Consider the following 14,501-nt stretch of genomic DNA (forward strand, 5'->3'; position numbering starts at 1 on the left):
TATGATGTGTTTTGAATTTCAAGATTTCTTAGTATTTTGTATAACATATATATTTATAATAGTTGAACTTCAATGAGCTTCAGTTTTCATTTCATCTTTATCAAACTCTTTATCCTGGTCAGGGTCACCAGAGGGCCTCTCTCACCAGCTAACATTGGGTGCAGGGCAGAAATACCCTAGACAAGGTGTCAATCCATTGCAGAGCTTCAGCCATCCCCACCCTAAAACCTCCACTCACTTAACCCCCCACACCCCTCGATGGCTAAAGGCACTGCAGAGATTTGAACCCAGATCTCAGAGGTACCAAGCAAGTTACACCACACACCACCTAGGTACTTGCCCCCAGCGTATAGCGGTCGCAATGGGCATCAATGGAAAAAAATACAACTCTAATTTTACTCACTCACTCACTCACTCACTCACTCACTGTCTTAACCGCTTATCCAATTAGGCTCGCGGGGGGAGGGGGGGGTGGTGCTGGAGCCTATCCCAGCTTTTCAATGGCACAAAGCACACAGTAACACCCTGGACGGGGTGCCAGTCCATTGCAGGGCAGACACTCACACAAACACACACCCATTCATCTAGGGCAATTCAGTGTCTCCAATTAACCTGACTGCATGTTACCCCACGCAGACACAAGGAGAACATGCAAACTCCACACAGAAAGGACCCGGACCGCCCCGCCTGGGGATCGAACCCAGGACCTTCTTGCTGTGAGGCAACAGTGCTACCCACTACCCACTTTTCAGTAGTGCCAAATACTTACAAATACTGAAATTGATGTACATTTTCCAACAGTCAACAATTCAGTCAAATTGTTATGCTGATTTTATGATTTGTAATAATAATAATAATAATAATAATAATAAAAACATTGCATTAAATAAAAAAAAAATAAAAAAAGCAAATTAGAAGCATTTACACTAGTAGTCTTTAATTATTGAATCCTATAGTGGTGATACTGTAGTTTTCGCTTTTAAAAGAGTAGTCCTGATCCTTCATCACCTACCATGTATTTCAGTCTCGGCCACTCATATATATGGCATAAATGCTGACATTTCTAAGATAAGCACATGTAAATGTTCAGTGACATGATAAGGCAAAGAGAGGTTAATGACCTCCTACACTTTACAGCTCAAGCTCTGCACTGTTTTCATGCTGGATAAAAACCTACATCTGGCATGAAGCCAAATGCTACAAAAACACATCTCAGCGGCTCGGAGGCCACTCACATTTTTTAGAGAGGGAAATGAAGCGGCTGTTACGACTGAACAATCAGTTCCAGTTTCGCCCTAAGATTACTGCCTATACTGGAAGCCACTGGAAGCCAAGTGGTTAATTAGCTCATTATAATATAAGATCAACCTTGTTTAAGATTATGGTAATGTAGACATATGTACATGTACAGTACAATGAAATTGTTTCATTTATTCATTGTTGCCACATGCTTCTCTTTATGACCAATGTACTTCAGTGGCCTTCCCCAGTCACTAGATCTGAAGCCAATAAGAACAAAACGTGCTAAATCTAGAAATTGGCAGCATGAATGTACAACTCAAAAATCTGCAGCAATTATGCAATGCAATCAAATGAACAATACTGTATATTTTAGGAATGTTCTCCACACATGGTGGAATTTCTGCCTCAAAGAATTCAGGTTGTACTGATAGCAAACGGAGTTCCTAACCCTATTAGCACAAATATTGACTTTAGACAGACTGATAAACACATGTACGTTTAATATGTTAAAATGTCATTTCTTCAGGGTTTATTCATAGACTTGAATTGTCGTTTCTAAAAGACACTTGTGCATGCCACTGTTTTCAACTCTTTAGTGATATAAATTCAATATATCTGTTGTATAGCACCCAGATATTCCGCTAGCACACCAGGGCTGGGAATATAAACTCTCAGAGTTCTAATTGCAAGTGCCTGAAGCAGAAAAAATTGGACATTAGTCTGCCGGGTGGGAAAACACCGGCCTAAAACTGTGTAAGGTTAGTAGGCCAAGAAGTGGAGGAATGCGGAGATCTGCGTGTGACTCTCCACGCGCAAGACTGACCTCAAGCGAGAATCCACTCAACTATGGGCGAATAAGAAGGGATCGTGGTCTATGCATGCATCGGAGGGAGCATGTGTCAGGCGAATATACCCTCCTCGGATGCGAACGGGGTGTCCAGCAGCAGAAGACTAATAAACTTGGTTTTCAGACAGACCCAAAAAGAACCCCGGCCATCCAGCCAAACACAGGCCTTTCTTGCTTCGCCACCACGCCACCCTGGGCAGAATTTAGTTCAACCAAATGTGTTGGTTTTAAGACATGGACCTGACTTTTCAGCTCAGTCCACATATTCTTGACATAATTTAGGTCAGGATTTAAAAAAATCCAAATCCCCTGAACTATGGGTGAAAACATTTTTAAACATTATTTTATTGGTGAGACCATTAAAGGGTTAATGGATTACTTTAACTAAATGTTTAGAAAGGTCTTAGTTCAAGTACCATGAATATGTCTTAACTCCAGGGAAAATATAGTTCTCCATAGAGCCGGCCAGCATTTGTTGGATCATACTTGGTTTTGTGGTCAATTACCAGCATCTGTTGTGTTCTGAACACAAACCATCATTGTTCAGATGAAATCAGAAACAGATCTGTAAGGTTCTGCGGCCTCGTTGGAACTTACCACTCGTTCTGACGTCGCAGGCCTTACAGAGCAGTAAAGAGCGTGGCCTTAAATAATTGGCCAGCTCGTCAGGGCGAACGACCTGCAGCTGCGGTTCCCTTATTTAAGGGGGCGCCGCCAGGCTGCAGGCGTCGCACCTTCTGCGTTCGTTTCCTTTTTTTTGTTTGGCACTTCGGTGTCCGTGAGGGCTGATGGCGGCTCGCCCACATGCCTTTCTGAGGGCCAGACGGTACCCCGGGTGGCACAAGGCCATTCGGGTGTGTAGACCGCAAGGTCGAGGTAGTTAGTCTTTTGCTTTTACCTCTCTTAGAATTAGCATGGTGCGACGCCGTGCAGCCCTCGTGCGGCTTTTGTTTTAACGCTTAGCATTTAGCACTAGCGGTTTCAATCAGCGCTGAGCTACAGCGCTTGTTGTGATCTGTATAGTGCATTTAAGTATTATTGTCATTGAATTCCGAAACCGTTCGGTGGCGACGCCGTTAAGCGTTCGGCTGTACCGCCAGAAACCCCGGTTTGAATCCGCATCTATGAGCTTGCCTAACTGAGTCTCTGACGGGTTCTCTTGCTCTCATTTGGCAGCGCGCCCACGCTCCCTTCTTAGGACTAGGTGGTACCCCTGGTGGCACAAGGCCATTCGGGTGTGTAGACCGCAAGGTCGAGGTAGTTAGTCTTTTGCTTTTACCTCTCTTAGAATTAGCGTGGTGCGGCTTTTGTTTTAACGCTTAGCATTTAGCACTAGCGGTTTCAATCAGCGCCGAGCTACAGCGCTTGTTGTAATCCCCGCTATAGTGCATTTAAGTATTATTGTCATGGGATTCTGAAACCGTTGGGTGGCGACGCCGTTAAGCGTTCGGTTGTTCCGCCAACAACCCCGGTTCGAATCCGCATCTGTGAGCTTGCCTATCTTAACCTTTGACTTTCTCTCTTCTTTCAGATCGGTGTGCTTCCATTGTTGAATCCACAAGCGAAGTGCCCGCCGATCGCTACCTTCACTAGCCAACCGCTGTGCTGGGGCTAGGTTTCCAGCGGAGGTTCTTTATCCCCGCGTCAGCTCGTTGTAGCGCCTTCAGCGCCTACACACACTTGCTCACCCGCGCTACAGTAGCGCGCTGGTTACGCGCCCGGCTCCCTCCTAAACGACCGGGGTTCGTGTCCAGCTTTCTTTATTTTTCCCTTTTCTGTTTTTGTAGCCTGCAGCGCCCAGCGGCATCCATCGGGGTTCCTGATTGGTTTTTGTTTCTGTTTTGTGTGTTGTGTTCATTATTTTCCATTTGAAAAAAAAATTAAATTATTATTTTTTATCTCCGCACTTGAGTCCTCCTTTCTCCCACGTAACAAGATCAGCATGTTTTTTTGACAGAATTGTGGGGAGGAAAGCACATTAAAAAATAAACCATACCTAGATTTAAAATGATAACTCTACAGGATCATGTAGAGTACCAGCTTTTTTTAAACCTATTTTTACTGCTGATCACTTTAAAGCTGACGCTCAAGAGCTTGAAACATTGTGTACTTCTTAGAAATACCTATTTATCAAGGCCTGTCTTACAATACACTGACAAAGCTGAGTAGTTTGTCAGACATGACACATTTCAATTTAGACCATTAAAGAGCCGAACGAAAGCTCATTAAAAACATAGTTTAAAATGGGTCGACTCCCTTTGTTCGAGCACCATTCCTAGAAGTTTCTGAATCGCGTCCAGCATCTGAGGCACTCGCATTCCCCATCCCCCTCCTATTTCTATACTCCCACTGTGCTCGTATGCTTGAATTTTTTTTGGCACAAACACATTCTGGAGGTGTGTGTGCTCCTAGCCAATCACAGTTCACCAGGGATCCGAGCTTTAGCCAACGGGAGAGCGTGTTGTGGTGGTGCAGCGGCCGGGCATGTGAAGAACAGGCCTTGTTTTGCAGTCGAATTTTCTCCCTCATGTCCTCTCCCTTCCCTCCATCTGTCTCCAGAATGATGTATTGCTTCAATGAAGTGGCATAAATAGTCTCTGGACTCTCGCCCGTAATAAAGGGGGCTCGTCGACAAACAAGACACACACAGATGAGAGTTATTGAGTAATCTCGTCAGAGGGTGGCGTTAGCCCACTGAAAGCACTACTTGTACTGAACAGAAGCGAAAACATCTAGCCGGTAAGTGCATTGGCGTCTGCACGAGCACAAACAAACTCATTCATGAAAGTGAACGTCCAAAATACATCACACCTAATATATACACTATATGGCCAAAAGAATGTTGACACAGCTTTTTATGATAGAGTTTAGGTGTTTCAGACACACCCACTGCTTAGAGATGTATAAAATCAATCATACAAATAATTGTAGTTCTACAATTACTGACTGTTGTCCATCTGTTTATCTACATACTTCTTTATCCTGCTTTCACCCTGTTTTTCAATGGTCAGGACCCCCACAGAGCAGGTATTATTTAGGTGGTGGATCATTCTCAGCACTGCAGTGACACTGACATGGTGGTGGTAGGTTAGTGTGTGTTGTGCTGGTATGAGTGGATCAGACTCAGCAGCACTGCTGGAGTTCTTAAATACCGTGTCCACTCACTGTCCACTCTATTAGACACGTAAAGTCAGAGGCGATCGCTCATCTATTGCTGCTGTTTGACTTGGTCATCTTCTAGATCTTCATCAGTGGTCACTGGACGCTGCCCACGGGGCGCTTTTGGCTGGATATTTTTGGTTGGTGGACTATTCTCAGTCCAGCAGTTACGGTGAGGTGTTTAAAAACTCCATCAGCGCTGCTGTGTCTGATCCACTCATACCAGCACAACATACACTAACACACCACCACCATGTCAGTGTCACTGCAGTGCTGAGAATGATCCACCACCCAAATAATACCTGCTCTGTGGTGGTCCTGGGAGAGTCCTGACCATTGAAGAACAGCATGAAAGGGGGCTAACAAAGCATGCAGAGAAACAGATGGACTACAGTCTGTGATTGTAGAACTACAAAGTGCTCCTATATGGTAAGTGAAGCCAATAAAATGGACAGTGTGTGTAGAAACAAGGAGGTGGTTTTAATGTTATGGATGATCGGTGTAAGATTAATATGAAGGAACTCCAGTAGTCTGCACAAAGTCAATTTTAAATGTAAATAAATTCTTAATAAAACTGGCATGCTAGCAGGTTGTGTCACCTTAGTCCTTTGATTTAAATGGTCTAAGGCTAACTGTGTTAGCTTAGTAAGCTGAAACTGTGGTGACAGAATCACTGTAATCTCTATCTAAGTAGTGCGTCTAAATAATCTGCCTTATGAGTTCGATGTCTTGAATTCTCTCTACTTAGACAGCTGTCTAGGTAGGCAGTAGGCAGCAAGGCAGCTCATTATGTTTTCAGACAGACCCTTGCTTCGCCACCGTGCCACCCTTGGCAGAATTCAGTTCAACCAAATATGTTGGTTTTAAAACATGGACCTGACTTCTCGGCTCAGTCCACATATTCTTGATAGAATTGAGGTCAGGACTTATTAAAAAGCTATTTTAATGGTAAAAAGTAGCTTAATTCAACCATTCCAGCACCAGTTTGGCATGCTTTGGGTCTTTGCCCTGTTGGAAGCTGGTCAGTGTGGTGTGTGGAAATGTGTTTACCAGTAAAGGCTGAGTGTACAGTTCGTACCACGGTATCTACATTAAACAGTGCAGCTTATCTAGGGTTAGGCTCTACACAATGACTATTTGTGAGAAGCTAAAAGCGTAGAGCGAGAGAGTGAGATTTCAAACACTGTGCATTTGTTATGTCCCAACATGCCATGCTTTTGCCAGCCAGCAAGTAGTGAGGTCGCAAATTAATGCTAAGTGTAGTGCCCTGCACCTCAACCCTGAGAGTGTTATTGACTTTATAAGCATGCCAGTAAAGAGTCTGGTTTCTGTCTCTTTTCTTTCAGAAGCCCTGCAATGGATTGACACCCTGTCCAGAGTGTTCCTGCATTGCGCGCCCAGTGATTCTCAGAACCTGAGCCCACCAGAAGCCCTAACAAGGATGAAGTGGTTGATGATAATGGAAACGCATTTGCCAAACCTAGATCTGAATATGATTTTGAGAACTGGTAAAGGACTTTATAACACAAGGTCCCATTGATCCAGAGTCCAATAGCAGTGTGCTTTACACTACACAACCAACAGCCCTGCAAAAGTTATTTAGTAGTTTGTGATTCTTTCCACCCTTTTTTCTAATCTTGTAACTTTGAACTCACTACAATTGCCCTGCCACTTGTATCCCACCATCGCCAAGCAGGGTCAAAGACTAGCATCCTTTCTTCCAACACATGTGAAGTCGACGGCCACTTCTTTACACCAGCCAGCAGTGGATTCTCGCATGCAGCCATACCACATACAGAGAGCTCCACTTCTTATGCTGCACCTTATCCAACCCTGTTCTACCTCCCTTACCCTAGACATGCTCAATTGTGTCTGTGGTTGTTTGACCAGGCTGGTAGCACCACTGACAACCAAACATGAGAGCTTGAACTCTCCACATTGGTGGGCAAGTGAATTAGACTGCTGTGCTACCCAGGTAGCAACAACCAGGTTATTTACTGCTTAAACATACTGCTTAACCCAACAAACACACAGATGAGCTGTTGTTGCTCCTAGAGATATACTTTCTTTAAGCATTTTCTCCCCTTTTTCTCACCCTTTTTAGCGCGTCCAATTGCCCGATTGCGCCATGCTTCCTCTCCACCAATGCCAGAGAACGAAGCTAACCCACGCCCCCTCCGACACTTGGGCAGCATGCCGTATGAATCTTATCACCTACACTTTGACGAGTGCAGTGCAGCTCAGCGTTGTGTATGGAGAGACACACTCTGAGAGCACTCTTTTGTCATCTTTGTGTAGGCGCCATCAATCAGCCAGCAGAGGTCGTAATTGCACCAGTCATGAGAGAGAGACCCTATCCGGCTTAGTCCCGAACGACAGGCCAATCGTTGATCATGTGGCCACTCAGCCTTAGCCGGCAGGCAGAGCTGAGATTCGATACGATGTATTCGAGATCCCAGCTCTGGTTCCAGCGTGTGTTTTTACCGCTGCACCACCTGAGCGGCCGCTCCTAGAGATTTTTTGTTTGACTTTTTTTTCATAACAGTGCAACACAGCAAAACGGTGATCTGTTTCGTTTAAACCATTCCCCCACCACCATCTGTTGTTGTGTCTTCCGAATTAACCAAATAACAATTTCATATGTAATTAAACTCAATCTGTCCAATTTGATCTGTAATTGTTGTATATCTTAGATAGCTCCTTGTAACAATAACCAGTCTCTTGGAATGTTTGTACAAAAATAGCTTTTTCCTGCTAAAAGGAGAGCAAAAATCACATGAGATTCCAAAGACAGACCACCAGCTGACCGCATAGCTGACTCGGCCAGAGACGAGACTGACATGACAAGGCTGTGGAAAGCATCCCTAAAAATACAGACCAGAAGCAGACGCTCCCATATTTCAGTCTGCTGTTTAACCCGTAACTTTGAAATAGCTTTATCTGACTCACGTACGTACTTTTATAATAACTGTGAGAGTTTTTCTTCAATCTACAACCCCAAATCAGAAAAAAGCTGGGAGAGTATGGAAAATGCAAATAAAATAAAAATGCAGAGTTTCTTACATTTACTTTGACTTTTATTTGATTGCAGACTGGATGAACCTGAGATATTTCATGTTTTATCTGCTCAACTTCATTTCATTTCTTAATAAACATCCATTCCTGCATTTCAGGGCTGCAACACATTTCTAACTAAATAATGATGTGATTCCAAACAGGTAACGTCAACAGGTGATTGTAATCATGGTTTGGTACAAAAGCAGCATCCAGGAAAGGCTGAGTCTTTGATGAGCAAAGATGATCAGAGGATCTCCAGTTTATCAACAAATGTGTGAGAAAATGATTGAAATGTTTAAAAACAATGAACCTCAAAAAAAGATTGGAAGGGATTTGCATATTTCTCCCTCTACAGTGCATAATATCATTAAATGATTCAGAGAATCAGGAGGAATTTCTGTGTGTAAAGGCCAAGGGTGCAAGCTTAATCTGAACGCCCGTGATCTTCCATCCCTCAGACGGCACTGCATCAAGAACCGTCACTCAACAATAGCTGATATAACCACATGGGTGAGGGATTACTTTGGCAAACCTTTGTCAAGCACTACAATACAGAGTTACATGCACAAATACCACTTAAAACTTTACTGTGCAAAAAAGAAGCCTTATGTTAACCATGTCCAGAAGCGGCGTCAACTTTTCTGGGCTCTGAGGCATCTAGGATGGACCATCACACAGTGGAAACAAGTCCAAAAGCCAGGGTCTGTCATGGTATGGGGCCGTCAGTGCTCTTGGCAAAGGTCATTTACACTTCTGTGATGGCAGCATTAATGCAGAAAAGTACATTGAGATCTTAGAGCAACATATGCTGCCTTCAAGACGTCGTCTTTTCCAGGGACGTCCATGCATTTTTCAACAAGACGATGCGAAACCACATGCTGCACACATTACAAAGGCATGGCTGTGGAAGAAGAGGGTACCTGTCCCCAATAGAGAATGTGTGGAGAATTTTAAAATGAAAAATGTGACCCCGTACTGTTATACATCTTAAGACGTAAAATAAAAGCTGAAACACTAAATCACTTGGTCTCCTCGGTGCCAAAACGTCTTTAGTGTATTCAATATTAAAATTAGAGATGCATGAGTACCGATACTGGTATCAGGCACGCTCATTAACTTGTACTCGTACTCGCAAACGAGGCTCCGATACTAAACATCCGATACCGTGTGCCTAGTGCACGTTGCTGCGTTATGCCTGGTTCACACTACACGATTTTTGCCCTGATTTTCGCGGCTGGTCAGCGCTAGATTTGCCGGCTCGAGAGCAACTCGGCGTTCGCTCGGCGATCAAAACTCGGCTCTCGATCGCCAAGTGTGAACTACCCAACAACTCGATCCGACCGGCTCACCGAGCACTCGAGTTTTCTAGCACGTCAGATATCTGATCTCAGATGTGCGACTGGGAATGAGTGACATGTCGAACAGCCAATGAGATAGCAGGATATGGTGTGAGGGGAAACGCAGGAGAGGAGTGTAAACAGGTGGGACAGGGGGATAATATAGTTTATATCAGAATACACCGGCACACACACACGTTTTACAGTATTTCTGACCTGATCGTTCTCTACAAAACATAACAACAAAACACCAACATCGCAAAAATATTTAATAACCTCCAACTCACTACAGAACAATCCATGCTATTCGTGTTGCCAAATCCACTCAGATTCATTTATTTTTCCTCCTTGATTTCATCACGTCAGCGCACAAACACTTTGATCACTCGCTACTTGTTGACGTGCATTTTTGGACGTGGTATCATTAAACTTCTCGTCACTTCTCACGTGTGTTTTTGTTTAAAAAAAAAACGGTATTCTAAATAGGTATTGGTATCGGTATCGGCAAGTACAAAAATACATGTACTTGTACTCGGTTGGGAAAAAATGGTATCGATGCATCCCTAATTAAAATAAACACAAAACTCTCAAATTTCAACTGTACCCTGAAGATAATGATAGGACTTTTGTTTGCATATCCAAAACCAAATATAAAACTATCATAAAAGGACTGGCCCTTAGTCTGTTTACATTGGTAAATATCCAAAAAAACAGTATGAACTACAGCAGCACAAGTCCATTCATATCCTTAAGGCAAACTGTACCTATAAAGGGGCTCAAGTATGGTGAACGTAACCAATCACAACCATTTTTACAAGCTGGGAAAGCTTCAGGACAACCCAACAAATAAGCATTTAATTAACTTTCTTTCTCCGGGAAATCCTGGGCACCCTGGTTTCATAACGTTTCAGGATTAGCAGCCTATGTTGATGTGTTTGTGTGTGTTCTGCAAGACCAAATGGTATTAAAGTGGATTTTAGACTTATTTAGCAAATGAAACAGGCAGAGATTTCATTATCCTGCACATAAACATGTAATAAGTGTATTATATGTCGTTCTCACGGATTTCAAAGAAACCGCAGGTTCGTAACATTTGGCTGACTTGGCGTGTTGCCTGTAAAAGTGTGTGTGTAACTTTGTGAGAATCAAAATGCCAACGGGGAAGAGAAAGTACAAGGTTGTGTAGGAGCTTCTGGCTCGTAATATTGACACATTCCCTCCTTCACACCCCTCTATCTATTGACCATATGGCCTTTTTGCAATGTGACTTCTATTTTATATATTTTATTGCTAATGCCAGTACATCCACCACACAATAGGAGTCCCTAGTCCCTAGGAGGTTATTCTCTGTCTGACCTTCCCTCCATGAGACAACTGTGTCTGTTGAATGCACAGCCGAGCCAAGACTTAAACTTAGGTCTCAAGACCAGAGATGGGCACTCGTAAGTCGCACACACAGCGACTTCAGACTCAACTCGGACTCGTTTCAAATGACTCGACTCCTGACTCGCAAAAAAAATGCCTCGTACACAACAATAGTCCCTAGCATCAGCATGTGTTAACATTAGTTCAGTGATAATTATATATACATATAACGCTCAATCCGTCTTAACCTGCAAAGAACGCAATGGGTAAATGTTACAGCCAGCTTCAGGCGTAGTGATAAAGCATCGCTCCCCACTCCCTACACAGTTTAAAGTTCACTTCATTTGAACATTTTCGTTACCTTTGGATTGGAATGTCACTGAAAATGGTGAAATACCCTACATAGTGCACTTCACAGGAACAACTGGGGTGAATGGAACGCTCCAACAGAATTGGCGCTAATGGTTGAAAGACCGCTTTCTGAACCAATCAGACCTTCTGATTTTAATTTTTAGTAAAAAATGCTGTTATTTGCATTTATTCAGTTTGCACCATCAGACAGATGATTGGCTTTCTAACGAGTTCGTGTTTTACTTCACAACCGGGAAAAGTTTGGAGGTTTTTAATTATAAGCACATTTACAAATTAATGGATTATATTCCTAATGGGACAAAACACGGTTATAAATTTAATAGCATCTGGAAGAACATAAGCTAAGGTAAGCAGTGGTCATGGTTTGGTTTTTTGCTGTGTTTTGGATTTTGGCCGCTGTGCCGTGATTTATCGCTCACTTTTGTTTTGCAATGAAAACAAAACGTATCAGTTTAAGCTTTTAACTGGTGCCTTCTTGTTACCAGTTTTTACAAATTACATTCATTTGCACAATGACTAGGAAAGTAAAGGCACTACGTAAAATGACAAAATACAGTCGCTAATCTGTTGTTGTTTTTTATCTGAACGTACATATTATTTGTTTATTTCTACGCTACATTTCCAATATGTTTTGTGTAGATTATATTGACTCGTGACTTGACTCGGACTCTAGTCTAAAGACTCGTGACTTGACTCGGACTCGTATTTTGTGACTTGTGAACATCTCTGCTCAAGACTGCCCAGCACTAGCATTGTAGGCACCACTAAGTTCACTGCAAATAATAATTTAAATAATCTATAGTCGTACCCAGTTTCTTTTATTTTCTATTTTATTAATGCATTTTTCTTCCATTTCTACCAATTTAGCATAGTAAATTAGTCTTCAGCTGCTGGGGGATCCCTGATTGCAGTCGAAGTGAGTATATTGCTGCTCACGTCTCCTCCGACCCGCTCGCAGCCCTTAGTGGAACCCTTGTTTACCCATGCATTCTGCACAGGCGCCTCTATATCTGCTAATCAGGGTCCTTACACAGTGTTTGAAGACCCCACCCACACAGTCCGGTCATCCCATCCCAGCAGAAACGTGTCTGCTGCAGGCACTGCCCATTATGCCCGCTAGATGGCACCAGCTGAGCTGAGTTTCAAACCGAGAAGTTCAGAATCTCGGCACTGGTGTGCTAGCAGGACTTCCCGCTGTGTCACCTGGTCACCCGTACCCAGTGCAGACACATTCACAGTCACCGGCCACTTCTTTTCACCTGCCAGAGACGAGTCTTATACAGAGCAGTATAATGTGGTTCCATCCGTGAATCAATCATCTCTCGTGCACATCTGTTGATAGCAAAGCTGACTGACCACCTGAGTGCTGTACTTTTTACTGTATACTTTACTACAGGGTTTTTTAAACAGTGTCGCAACCCTTGGGTGGGTCAGGAGCCAAAAAAATGGGTCGCAGAGAAAAAAAGAACATCTCGTAAACCACAGTAGGACCAGATTGCCACCATTTTTATAAATGAAGTATATTTCGTTTTGTGTTTTGTTTTAATACATTGTTTTTTTTTCTTCCTGCATTTTCTCCTCTTTTCGAATGCGTCATGCTTCCTCTCCACCAATGCCGATCCCTGCTCTGATTGAGGAGAACGAAGCTAACCCACGCCCCCTCCGACACGTGGGCAGCATGCCGTATGCATCTTATCGCCCACACTTTCACGAGTGCAGTGCAGCCCAGCCTTGTGTACGGAGAGACACACCCTGAGAGCACTCTTTTCTCATCTCTGTGTAGGCGCCATCAATCAGCCAGCAGAGGTCGTAATTGCACCAGTCATGAGAGAGAGAGAGAGACCCCATCCGGCTTAGTCCCGCCCTTCTGAACAACAGGCCAATCGTTGTTCATGTAGCCGCTCAGCCTTAGCCGGCAGGCAGAGCTGAGATTCGATACGATGTATTCGAGATCCCAGCTCTGGTTCCAGCATGTGTTTTTACTGCTGCGCCACCTGAGTGGCCGTTTTGATGCATTGTCTGTGTTGCCCGGGTCACAGTAAAAATCATGGACTAAATGTGGGTCAGTTAAAAAATTTTTTTATGTGTTTGGAAAGTGTTGATTACATTAGCATTGCCAGTGTTACACCCAAAAATATACCATACTCCTTCAATGAATTACCATAACAATTCCATAAAAAAGACTGGACACCAGTGCTAGGTGGGCGTGTGGTCATTTCGCCTCGATCAGACTAGGGGTTGTGAAAGCAACAGCGGATTCACAATCTGGAATTGATTGACAGATAAAGTGGGAAGAAATGTTAAAAAAATTAAGCTGAAAGAAAAAGTAAGACTTGTAAAGGTTCAATACTTTCAATGGTTTACTTGAATATAAAGATAAGATGAGCTCACACACCTTTTGTGGTGCAAAGATCTCCTACTTTACGATTCAAAGTCTTTGTTTTTGTACTTTCTGTCCCAATTCTGCATTTTCATAGACCCCTGAGGTGCTCTTCCTCTGCGGTCATGGCTGCTGCCCTCCCTTTAGGAATTACACAATGTTGTATATGATGCAGATGTTTAAATTCAGCACGCTTGTACTTTTTACTTATTTTGTTCCTCTGGACAGCCGAGCAGCAACAGATGGAATTTTTTTATACAATCCCCCACACAAAAGCTCACTTTCAACACTTAATATAAAACTAAAGATAAACACACACCCACTGTCTCTCACTTGGATAATGCCTTGTTTCTTTCGTTGAGGTGTGACATCAACAGATAGGACATAGAGTTCCAGCGCCAGTGTATTTCTCATAACTTCACTATCAGATAATTCTTATACACATTAGCCAGCTGAGTCAAACACCCGGTTGCATCAGCGACACCTCATATCAGTCTATATAAACATTACCCGTAAGTGACAAAGACAATATACCCAGCAGACCATTGAGACAGTGGTAAACTAGTGGGCTGAGCTTTGGGATTGTCGGTTTAAATCCAAACCACTGTTGGGCCCTTAAGCAAGGCTCTTAACCCTGTCTGCTCTAGAGGTGCCGTACAATGGCAGACCCTGTGCTTTGACCCCAGCTTCAGCCATAACATTAAAACCACTTCTGTGTTTCTACATTCACTGTCCATTTTAT

The 14,501-nt window shown here is 43.3% G+C and overlaps 1 protein-coding gene and 1 long non-coding RNA gene across 3 annotated transcripts in view; one reads left to right on the top strand and one right to left on the bottom strand.

Moving 5' to 3' along the window:
- The window catches only part of sesn1 (sestrin 1), a 124,178-nt gene that overhangs the window by 87,425 nt on the left and 22,252 nt on the right, over positions 1-14,501 (bottom strand). The window lies entirely within an intron of this gene.
- On the top strand, positions 4,715-8,316 carry LOC134319888 (uncharacterized). The gene is made up of 2 exons (XR_010013575.1): positions 4,715-4,828; positions 6,595-8,316. It is a non-coding gene; the product is annotated as an uncharacterized LOC134319888 (long non-coding RNA).

The sequence above is a fragment of the Trichomycterus rosablanca genome, chromosome 9 (genome assembly GCF_030014385.1).
Source record: "Trichomycterus rosablanca isolate fTriRos1 chromosome 9, fTriRos1.hap1, whole genome shotgun sequence".
NCBI lineage: Eukaryota > Metazoa > Chordata > Actinopteri > Siluriformes > Trichomycteridae > Trichomycterus > Trichomycterus rosablanca.